Source organism: Arvicanthis niloticus, chromosome 5 (assembly GCF_011762505.2).
Source record: "Arvicanthis niloticus isolate mArvNil1 chromosome 5, mArvNil1.pat.X, whole genome shotgun sequence".
In the NCBI taxonomy this organism is placed as follows: domain Eukaryota; kingdom Metazoa; phylum Chordata; class Mammalia; order Rodentia; family Muridae; genus Arvicanthis; species Arvicanthis niloticus.
Genome location: NC_047662.1, coordinates 95708089 through 95720573, shown reverse-complemented (window position 1 = coordinate 95720573; position 12485 = coordinate 95708089).

Sequence of the window (12485 nt, the reverse complement as noted above, 5' to 3'; positions counted from 1 at the left end):
TGTTCTAGACTTTTCCAGATGCCTCTGCTGTTATCTCCCTCATATCTACAACAAAATCCTTTCCAGAGCCACACATTAGAGTGGTTACTCATACTGCTTCTATACTCCAGAGTCAGAGGCTTCCGGATATTTTCTTCTATTCATAATAAAACCCTGCTCCCTGCCCCCCAATAATGGAATAGTTTTGTCAGCAACAATTTCCTTCCTTCCTTCCTTCCTTCCTTCCTTCCTTCCTTCCTTCCTTCCTTCCTTCCTTCCTGTCTGTCTTTCCTTTTTCTTTTCTTATTTTTTTCTTTCTTTTGAGACAAGGGTCTTTCAGTGTAGCCCTGGCTGTACTGGAACTCACTCTGTAGACCAGGCTGGCCTTGAATTCAGAGATCCATTTGCTTCTAGCTCTCAAGTGCTGGGTTTAAAGGTGTGCAACCACCACTTGGCATTATTAACAGTTTCTTAACTGTACAGAAAAATACCCTAGATAAATCTAAGCAGATGGCTCTGTGGGTATGAGTGCCTGCTGCACAAGCATGAGGACCCACATTCATATTTCCATCACCCTTGTGAAAAGCTGTGTGTGGCCATGTGTGTTTGTAATCCCAACACTGTGGAGGATTCAGATAGGAGGATTGCTGTGTGCTTGCTGATTAGGTACAGTGACAGATCCTGTCTCAAGGACATAAAACAAGGAGTAAGAAAAGGACACTTGATGTCCTTCTTTGAGTTCTCTACATATATACAATGTATGCACATACACACATGTCCATATGCAATGCACACACGTGCACGTATAAGCACACACACACACACACACACACACACTGCAGTATCAGCAGTCACTTACCTGTCCTGTTCTACTCTCATCTACAGTTCTACTGCCCCCCCACCCCCCGCCCACGACAGCACTGGACTGTCCTGTTTTGTATCTAAGCACTGAGTTGTAGTTGCAGACAGTTACTTCAATCTCACAGTGTCGAGTTGTAACACTGGTGATGCCCCAGTTTTGTAGGTAGCAGATGGGTGGGTGGGCCCTTCTGGAGACACTACTGTGCCACTTTACTCCTCTCTAAACCCTGTTCCCAAATAATCTTGGAACAGCTGCTGAATTAAGGTGGCCACTGAGCTGCAGAAAGCCAGGCTGGATTTTAAGAATGCCAGAAACTTAAAAGCACATTAAAATGTCACAAGCTATTTTAACTTTAGGAAGTTTTAAGGTGTAAGCAGTGCCCTCCTCCTTGTAAACTGGCCGTGGCAGTGTTTGTATGGACTGGCTGCCCTTTGCCTGCACCTGATGTCCTGACTAAGCCTGCTAAGCTTCTCAGAGCAGCTCCGTTCCTGTGCATTTCCTATACCAGGAATTGACTCTGCACGGCTGTTACTGTCAATCACTTGTCTCAGGAGTTGTGACACCTGACCCAGCTTGCCTTCTGAGGAGGAAGCTCTGCTTTGTAAGTACAGTGAGCCCGGGGACATGAGCACACGAACCTTGCTACTTGGTGTCCATAGGGAACTTGGAGTGTATGGGTATTTTTGTTTACTGTTTTATCTTTTTTGAATTTGTTGATTCTTACCATTTCCTCTGCCTTCTCCTGGCCCACTTCAAAACCCATTATCCATCCACCTCAGTAGTTCTTTCTCCTTCTCCAGAAAGCTCTCCATCTGCAGGTCAAGGTGTGCTGCTCAAAAATGTATAGTCTCAATAAAAAAAGTGTTTGGCATCTTTAGCCAACTGGGAAATGCAAATCCAAACTGCATTGTAATTCCATCTCGCCCTCAGTGGGGATGACTGTCACCAAGAAAAACGATGATGACAAATGCTGGTGAGGATGTGGAGGGTGAAGACAGGAGACATTTCCATACACTGTCAAGGACAACATAAATGCTATTCTGGAGTAAGTGGAGGGTTCTCAAAGAGTTAAAGAGAACTATCACATGATCAGATAACTCACTCCTGTGAATGTGCCTAAAGGAATTCTTAGTCACTGTTCTATTGCTGTGAAGAGACACCATTACCAAAGTAACAATCGTAAGAGAAACATTTAACTGGGGCCTTTCTTAGACTTTCTTTAGTCCATCATCATGGCAGGGAGCATGGTAGTAGACAAGCAGGGTGCTGGAGAAATAGCTGAGAACTGTATCCTGATCTGCAGAGAGACTCTGGCCTTGCCATGGGCTTTTGAAATCTCAAAGCTCACCCCTGGGGACACACTTCCTCCATTAAAGCCACCATCTCCTAATCCTTCTAGTCCTTCCCAATAACATGACTCCCTGGTGGCCAAACATTCACATATATGAACCTATGGTGGCTGTTCTTAGTTAAGCCACCATAGGAATCAAAATCAGCATACATTCAAGATTACTGAATATGTTCATGTTGGCACTGTTCACAATAGCTAAGCTATTGAATCAGCCAAGGTCTCAACCAATATAGATAATGGAAATGTGGTTTAACAGTGGAATATGCTACAGTTGTGAAGGAAAACAAAGTCATGTTTCAGGAAAGTGGGTGGAACTGAAGGTCGTCATGCTGAGCAAAATAAGAAAGACAAAGATCACATACCTTCATGTGGAGAATATAGATTTTAAAAATGTGTGTGTGTGTGTGTTGTTGTTGTGTATTGAGAAGAGAACCTGGAAGAACTAGTAAGAAGACATGAAGGATAGTGGGAGTGAATACAATCCAGGTTATGTAATATACATGTGTGAAGGTGACACAGTAGACTATCAGTTTGTACAATTATAATTTAAAAATTCACCAAGGGGCTTGTAGGTAGCTCACTTGATAAAGTGCTGGTTGTACAAGCACTAGGACCTGTGTTTGATCCCCAGTACTCAGGTTAAAAAGCTGGGCATGGTTGTTTGTGCTTGTGATCCCAGCACTGAGGTAGTAGAGACAGGCAGATGCCTGGGGCTTGCTCACCACTCAGTCAGATGATGCTGTAAGGACAGTTCCGGAGAGAAATCCTGTCTCAACAAAACAAGGAGATGGATCCTGAGGAATGAGGATTGAGGTGGTCTCTGGCTTCCATATGCACATGGCTCTGCACACATGTACAGTACAGTACTGCACACACACACACACACACACACACACACACACACACACACACACACACAAATACAATTAATCTAAAATCTAAAATTGTTGTGGATAGCCCTGGCCTTGTATTTTGAAGCTAATTCCACTTTCCTGGGAGGGGCTGCAGAGGAGGAGTGAATCAGTACACAGGTGACTTCTAGTGAGCCTTCTGCCCACCTTAATTTTTAGGAGGCTGGAGCCAGTGATTGGGCAGAAGGAGAGGTGGAGAAAAAAGGCTTGGAGAGGGGAGAGAAAGGAAGGCAAGGAAAGAGGAAAGATTGGGAAGGAAGGCAATGGAGAAGGAAGACGATGGAGGAGCTGGAGGTGGAAGGAAAAAGGAGGAGAAGCACATGGCTTGGAAAAACCGCAAGTTATAAGGGATCTCATAGCTGGAGAATAGAGTAGTGCAATGGTAAATCTGCCCAATCTAGGCGTGCAGTTTATATCTATAATTATTGAGTTGTGTTTTCTTTGACAGGTCTTATTGGGTTGGAGATTTACCACAACAAAAAAATTCCAAATTTGACCTGTCCCAGTTTGTAATGGAGAAGGCTTTATTGGGTAGTTTAAATACATCTATAGCCTCTCGTCTTCAAATCTACTCTGCCATTGCTTACTTTCCAGGACCCTCCGAATATTTTATTTTGGGGACCGTTGTTACTATACTAAATGTTGTCAGTAGAGGGCACTAGAGAGACAGCAGATACAGAGGACTTCCCGGTTGTGTGAAAGGCTCTGTGCCAGCTCTTGCAGTGCCCTTCTCCTTGGGGTAAATCCTTGGGCACTGGGCTCCTAAGCCGTCTGCTGTGTACTGTGACCAACAGCATTCTGTGGCACCATGTGTAGGCAGTTTTATAGCAGAGTGCTTCCAGAGAGTCACCTCCTTTTAAGTGGCTTTCCCTGGTGCCCTGGAAGTTTTATTACTGAGGGTTCTCTGCCTAGCCATGATTTCTCCACCTGTACAAGATTTGGGCCTGGAGCAGGAGTCCCCCCCCCCCCCCCCCAATGGTGGATGCCACTTGTATCCTATATCTTTCCTTTTCTTTGTTTGGCTTTCTTTATTGCTGTGGTTGGATTCTTCACTACTCCAATCCTGCCCATTAGTAATTACTGGATCCCAAACTTTCCCAGATAAACTTGTTGCAGTGTGTTGGACTCGTGATTATATCCTGAGACCTCAACTGATGCACAACAGGACCTGTTTTGAAATGAGATTCAATAGATTGATATCCACCCCTGCCTGTCTTTCTTCCATAGGACAAATTTTACAGTTTTGCTATACTCACTCACAGTGTGAAGAGAAGCCCCGATGTTTGCTTGTGGGGCCCTTTAACATCTGACCCCCTTTAGTCTCCTGGCCTCTCCTTTCACACCACAGTCTCTTTCCTCCCTCCTTCTGTGGCAGTTTTACAGACATCATCCTCTCTGGAATCCTCTCCCGTCTATCTATCTATCTATCTATCTATCTATCTATCTATCTATCTATCTATCTCTTTTGAGATGAGGTCTCATTCTGTAGCTGGGATGCAGGATGGCTTGAATTTCTTTGTGTAGCCCCAAATTGCTTCAACTCTTTGGCAATCCTCCCGCCTCAGATTTCCAAGTGATAAGGTTCCCAGCATGAGGCACCACACCCCTACCTTCCTTTTCTCTTTCTTCTGCAGTCCTCACAAGTATCCGGATTCATTTTAACCATTTTCCCCCCAGAGAAAGTTTCCACCTTCTGATGGTTAAATCACCTTTACTTACTTTCAGAGAGTGATACGGCTCCTTCAGACTTTTTCATTGTTGTAACTTTATGTATGTTCCGACAATCTTTTGGACTGACACAGACCCCTGTTTTTATGAATTATAAACTAACTGAGGCAAGGGACTGCGAGCTGCGGGGTCTAATACCTGTTACAAAGCCCCTTGCTCCCCCTGTCCTGGTTCTGAGTGTTCCCCCGTCCATGCTCCGGTTTGCCACAAGATGGCAGGCTAGGACACAGTGTCGCTTGGTCTCCTTTGAGAAAAAAAAAAACCTAGGGGGTTTAGGTTTAAATGCCTTGAGCCAGAAGCAGATCCCTTTGAAGTACATGAATCCAATGTCACAGATTTCTCTGGAAATGGCTGCTTCATCTTTCACTTCTTCCCTGACTGAGGAACAGTTAGGAATACTAACAAGCAAGACAAAGGGGAAGACTCTCTGGGGAAACCGACGGATACTGCATTATTTAGAGATGAGTTTTAGGGAGTACATGAGAACTCTGAGTTCTGTTTTGCAGGGAACCAGAATAGTGGCTGTGTCATGGCCACTCCTCAGGCTTTGCTCAGAGTAAATTCTGGAGGGAAAGTGCAGTAAGGGTCCCAGGCCCAAATCCAGCCTCTGCCTGTCTTTGTAAGCAAATTTTAACTGGGGCGTGATGGAGATCACAGGATCTTCAAAGCTAGTACTACTGACTGTAACAAAGTTTGAGATTATCTGGTCTAGACGCACAGAAACTGTTTAGAAGTCTTATATCTGGTTATCAGTTAGCTGTGGGGAAGCTCTGCCTCCTTTCTGGGGAGTATACTTGCTTGGGTAGGGTGGTATAGATTGCTGAGGCCTCTTAGAGATATAAATCAGAGTTATTTTCAGAAATTATATACTTGGTATGCTGTATACTTTCAGTGTTTTCTCCCTATCCTCCTTTCTCCCCCTTCCCTCTCCCCTTCTCCTTTTCCCTTCCTTCCATCCTTCCCCCTCCCTCCTTCCCTTCCTTCCTCCTTTTTTTTCCTTTTTCCTTCCTTCCTTCCTCTTTTATGGGTCAAGGTTTTTCTGTGTAGCCTTGGATGTCCTGGAACTCGCTGTGTTGACCGTTCAGACCTCGAATTCAGAGATGGGTCTTCTGCCTCTTCTGGGATTCAAGGAGTGAGCCACATGGCAGACTGGCTTCCTGTCAGTTTTTAAGGGAAGAACAAAGCAGATACATGTGAACTCCTTGTACTTTCTTAGCACGAGCTCCTGGAGCAGGGCCGTTAGACTAATTACTTCATTTGTCAAGATGGAAATCAAAGGCCCAGTAGCTATTTACCTTCCATTCAAGAGTATTCTTGGCATGGCTGGTGCCGTCTAATTATGAGCCTGAAAGTGCTCAGGCTTGGCTCAGTCAGGACTGTGTTAACTCACTTCATAAGGGGTTTATGTGATTAAATACAGTCCATCTACAGATCATCTTCCTGTCAAACCTTTTGAGTAAAGAGAGTGGCTATTTCTTAGTTTTCTAACGGCTTTTACACTCATGAAACCAGAAAGAAAGGAAACAATAATTTTAGAGCTCACACAAAGTATAGCCAGGCCCTATTAGATTTCTCATATTTAGCTAAATGATGGTTGTACACTTGTGGGAAGGTCTGTGCCAGGGAGTATTGGTTTCAAACAAACAAAAAACAAACACCCAAAAGAATCCAGGTAGGCTGTCTCTTTTCCTCTTAATATTGTTTTTGTAGGAAAGTTATTACATGAAATATTCTTTATTATATATATATTTAGTGTGTGCATGTATACACACACACACTTGCTGGCCTTTCAGATATGTATATTGTATTTCAAAGTAATTTTAGAATAGCACATTTCTGTTTAATGAGGATGGGAAGAGGTCATGGGACAGTATCAAGAGACAAACTCTTGGTTGTATCTTCTTAAATTGTCCTTCAGACTAATGTAGTTAAATTTATTATGAAACTACTATTTTATAGCCAGGTGTGGCGGCTCATGCCTATAATCTAGTACTTAGGAGCCTAAGGCAAGAAGACCATGAGTTTGAGGCTAGCCTTGACTAACCTCCAAGACTCTGTTTCCAAAAATGGAAGACCGGCAGTGAGAGGCACAGTGGATAAAAAGCTCTTGCTTCACAAGCCTGGAGACATGACCCTTCTGCATGACACTCTGCAGATCAACCCTTCTGGCAACAGGCAGAAAGGTTGATCTGCAGAGCCCAGATCAAGGCAGGAGAAGAGCCAGCTCCACAAAGTTGTCCTATGACCTTGTTTTAGATACTGTTCTATTACTATGAAGAGACACCATTACCACACTGAAAACTCTCATTTATAAATGAAATTATCAAACTGAGGACTTGCTTACAGTTCTAGAGGCTTAGTTCATTTTCACCATGGAGAGAAGCATGGCGTCATCTAGGTAGACACTGAAGCACTAGATGAGAGCTTTACATCCTGATCCATAGGCAGAGGGGGAAGGGAGGAGAGAGAGAGAGAGAGAGAGAGAGAGAGAGAGAGAGAAAAGAGAGAAGAGAGGGAGAAGAGAGACTGGGCTGAGGCTTCAAAGCCCACTCCCAGTGACACAATTCCTCCAACAAGACCACACCTCCTAATCCTTCTAATCCTGTGTAATTGTGCCATTTCCTGGTGACCAAGCATTCAAATATATGAGCCTTGTAAGGGTTATTCTTATTCAAAACTCCACAGACCCCCTCATGTCTACCTTGACACACTTGCTCATCAGACCCACACATCAACATATACACACAATAGTAGCACATTTTTAAAATGTAAAGGTATCTTTATAAAGTCATTTTTGTGTATCTTTAACCTTAGCTACAGTTATCTCTATAAATTTAAAATATGAAACTAAAAGAAAACAAAAAAACCAGTGAGTTCAAGGCCAGCCTGGTCTATATAGTAAATTACAGGCAGCCAGAGCTACATGGTGATACCTTGTCTCAAAAAAATATACTCTGTCAAAACCAAACCAAACCAAACCAAACCAAACCAAACCAAATCAAAACAACAACAAACCCCCAAAACTCACCAGAGTGGAGACTCTCTAGACTTCCAGTCTGAGCCTGCCATTTTCATGTGGCAGGAGACCAGAGTATCTGGTAGAAGTGAGGGAGTTAAAGGTGCCTGGGTATTTGGGCGGAGTGAAAAAATCCTTAGGTAGTGATCATCATTCAGATTCAGAGAGCAAGCTGACTGGAGAAACCTTGGTGGACTTTAATTAAGTATGGTCAGATGCTCTAGGTGACTCGTGGAAGAATCGTTCTCTGCCATATTTAGAAAGCAAGGACATCTTAGTGGCCTTGAGAAAGAGGAAAGAGATCCAGTTGGATGGTCACTGTCCATCACACCAGGATCTTGCTATCTGCATAATGAGTGGCTCCTTAATTTTCCACTCCCTACAGTCAGTCTGCCCTTTGAACATGCCTTTTACCTGGGTCGGTGTGAAGACCCCCATACTCGGGAGACCCTTCCTTAAGTCTCAGGAAATCACGACCTCCCAAAGATCACAAGAAGCCATACCTGGATGCAATCAGCAGAGGTTTATTAGGGAAAAGAGCTGGCAGCCAGCAGTCTGACCACGTACTCGCGCAGGAGTAGGGTCCAACCCCAACATCCAGTCCGTGGAGGGTTTTTAAAGAGAAAAACCACAAACCAGGGGAGTGGGGCGGGGGTGAGGGGTTGCCAAGGATACATAACATAAGAATAGCGAAACATTCCAGAAAAACCCACTCTGAATGGTTTACCATGTTACTGTGTCCCACCCTGTCATTTATCAACTATTTCAGATTAACTAGCTTTACTTCTTCCTGCTATAGCCCCACCTAGGTGGCTTGCATCTTTTATCTGTGGTCAGGAATGTGTCTTCCTGCCTTGGGCCTCTTCCACCCGGAATGTGCCCCAGGGAAAGTGAAGGCCTGAAATCTTATTTTCAGTTCCGCGTTCTGGAATCTGCTCTTTTCTGCTCAGGTCTAAGGGCAAAGAAATCTACACATATTTCATAAAATGGCCTTTATAATTTTTCACTCTACAGGTGCTGGGGAAAACACAACAGAGGTGTGCATTGTGGATGGCTTTCCTGTACCTGTTCACGAAGTGGTCTGTGATCAGCTTCATAATTGTCCCAGCTACCATGGTGGGCAGAAGGTCCAGGCAGCCTTGAAGCTGGGACTGCTGCTGTGTTCCCTAAAGTGAGCACTGGTGGGTTCTGCTGAACTGGGGTCTTCTTGTCTATGTCTTCTTGTTCAGTTTAGAATGATATAAACTAGCAAGAGAATCCATGATTTTATATTACATGCAGTGTGAAATGATATCAAAGTATTGTAAAGCTCTATGTTATCCATCAAAAAAGCAGTCTGTTGTCCCAGTGATGTAGGCTCATGACACAAAGTTGTTTCTGTGGTGATCAGCTGTCAGGTGACCCCGAGGATTACCTCTAGCTTACTGCTGATTTTTCCTAAGGAACATTGTTCCAGCTCAGAAAGGTGATAGGCTTTCTCATTTTATGTAGATTTTTGGACAAAGTGGTGGACACACAGTTGAGGTCATTTCTTTTTTATTCTATATTTTATTTATTTACATTTCAGATGCCATTCCCCTTCCCCATTCCCCCCATCCATTAATCCCCTATCCCATCCCCCCTCCTCCTTTTTTGCCTTTATACTGTTTAAATTACATGCAAGTATTAAAGTCAGTTCTAGGTTGAGAAACTAGCAATACAATAATAAATGCAAAGTTAAGGTCATTTCTAATCCAGAAGAATCCTGGTTGAGACTGAAGAGAAAAGTTTCTCCTATATTTTTATATATTGGCAACAGAAAAATATAGAATTATTTTCAAAGAAAATCAGTGTCCATGGGCTGGGCTGCCTCTGAGGACCATGTCTGGGTCCCTGGACCTACTATAGCTGAGGTCTGTGTTGATGTCTGTGACCTGTGTTACCACCAAAGGTCAGGTGGATGTTCAGTGTCTGTGCTGTCACCTGATGCTGTCTTGAGGCTGAGCTGCCTCCAGGCCATGTTGATGTAAGTGGCCTGTGCTGTCACTGAGGGATATTATGGCTTCTGTGTCCAACGCTGTGGTAGAAACCATGTAGAAGTCCATGATCTGTGTTTCTGCCAACTGTAAAGACAAGAAAGCTACTTTTGCAGAGGTGTTGGTGATTGCGCACTCATAGTTGAAAAAGAGGAACATAGAAGGCTTCTGTGACCCCACTTCACGCCCCCACAAGAAGTAACAACTTTGACAGAAAGCTATGGAAGAGAACTCTTAAACACAGTGAAGATGCTGAAGCATCGCTCTCCACAACTGATGGCTTCTGGTCAGGGTGTGAACGGGGAGGACTTTAAGGGGTTGGTTACTGGGAGGTTTTCTCCCCCCTCTCCCGTCTTCTTTCTGGGGGAAGTCACAGGGTAGGGGGAGTGGACCTTGGATAACTGGGCAGTGGATGTGATGGGGGTAAGTAATGAGAAATTCACAAATCAGCTAAAAATATTATGGAAAAGAGAGAAAAGAAAGCAGTTTTCAGTTTTTACCTGCCCTTGGGTGGAATACAGTTCATGGTAACAACATACACACACACACACATACACACATACACACACACACACACACACACACACACACACACACACACACATACACACATTCAGCTTAAGAGCATCAGGGAATGTAGCATGTAGTTTTAAAAAACACACTAAATCTGTTTAGGGGCCAACCACTTTGGTTACTACCATCCCCCATGGCTAGCTCTAAGCAGCCACCCGGCCCAGATTCCCTCAGCAGGCTGCTAAGCTGACCAAACCAGTTTTTCCTGAAAATGCCTAGAGCCCGCCACTTGTGTTCCTCAGGCTATCCCCCATGGATGGTCTGTAGAACACCAACAACACTCTGGTCTTATTCAGCTCCCTCTAGCCCCATGAAAGGAAAACTCTAGAGACTTATATTTATCCACCAGATTTATATCAGAAAATCTCCAACTCCAATATGCCTTTGCAAAGAACACACAACTCAGTTAATATGAATACAAGCTGCCTGCCTAGGCTGGGCAAATATACGCTACACTACTCTATTTCTACACTACTCTGTTGCCCAGCTATGAAATCCCTAGCTACTTGCGGCTCCTCCAGGCCCGTGGGTCTGCTGCATCTTCCACCTCTTTTTCCTCCATCTTCTCCCTCCGTCCTCCTCTCCCTTCTCCAAAACTTTCAGCTCTGCCTTTCCTTCCACTGCCCAATCACAGGCTCTAGCCTTATCTGATCAGTTAAGATTCCACCTGACCTCACCTGAGTATGTGATGTACTCCTCCTTGGGGCTGGGGGGGGGGAACTCTTGTGGGAGCAGAAAATACACACAGCAATCCACAAGGTGAGCCTTTGCCATGAAACATACTCCACCGACATTGGAACAGCTTAGATAAACCATTTTCTGCAGTCCACAGTCCTTTGGGTTGGCAGGGAAGTTCTGACCCAGGTCAGCTTTCATGTAACTTTGGCCAGTGGTGGCCTCTCTCTTGTGTGGTTATTGGTGGGCCACAGGCCAGAGCCACAGTTTCCTTTGTGTGTTTTCTCATCTTTAAATGGGCCACTCTCAGTTTATTTCCTCGGCATCTTAAGGACTGTAGAGCAGCAAAGAGGCAGGGCCTAGGGGCCAAGTGGTTTTCAGGTTTGCTTTTGTTACACATTTGTCAATGTCTTGTTAGCCAAGTTAAGATCCATAGCCAAGTGTTCATGGAGGCAATAAAAAGATTCCCTTCATTCTCCGTTCCCCCCTCTTTTTTAGATATGCTTTTCTATGTAGTCCAGGTTGGCCCTCAAGTTCTCAACTTTATCTTGGCCTCCCAAGAGCAAGGATTATAGGTGTGTGCCACCAGACCAGGTTTAGATTGTTTTTCTTCTTTCTTTGTTTCATTTAACACACACACACACACACACACACACACACACACACACACACACACACACACGGTTATGCAGCCCTGGAATTCACAGAGATTTGCCCACCTCAGCTTCTTGAGTACTGGGATTTGCACTTTTTGTGGGGTGGGGGGGACACACACGATTTTATTGCCAAGGAATGTGGATTCTGGGAGTAAAATGTTGGGGTAGCCATTTGTACGTTGTGTGAAGGTTGTATCTGTATATTCAATTGTTGACTGCCACACCAGCAAAGAGCTGAGTATTGACCAGATGTTGGTATTGCTATTCCTGTTGTACATCACTGGCTTCTTACGTTGTAGACGATTACCCATCCTTTCTTACTTGCTGATTGGCCTTAATGGAGATCTGACTGCCAGTAGTTGAGCAGGAAACAGAAGGTAGAACTTTCTGGCAGAGATAGGGACTCTGGGAGAACTGAGGTGGGAGATTCTTCCAGTGGATGTGGTGGGAACTGGTTAGACTGTATCGGAGCAGAGAGGTACAGAACTAGCCATGTCACAGGTCATAGGCTTGTTAGTCTGGTTAAGTTTAGATAGTTGTCTGGGAGATCACCCTAGCTAAAGAACCTAAGCTTTAAAATATTAAAAGGATTCCCTGTCATTATTTGTATAGCTGGTGGGTCCATGAAAAACAACAGCATGACCTTTTTCCTGTTAGGAGCTATTACTGTAGGGCTTTTAGTGTTTGGAGGTGACACCTTGTAGTTTTTCTGGGTTTTA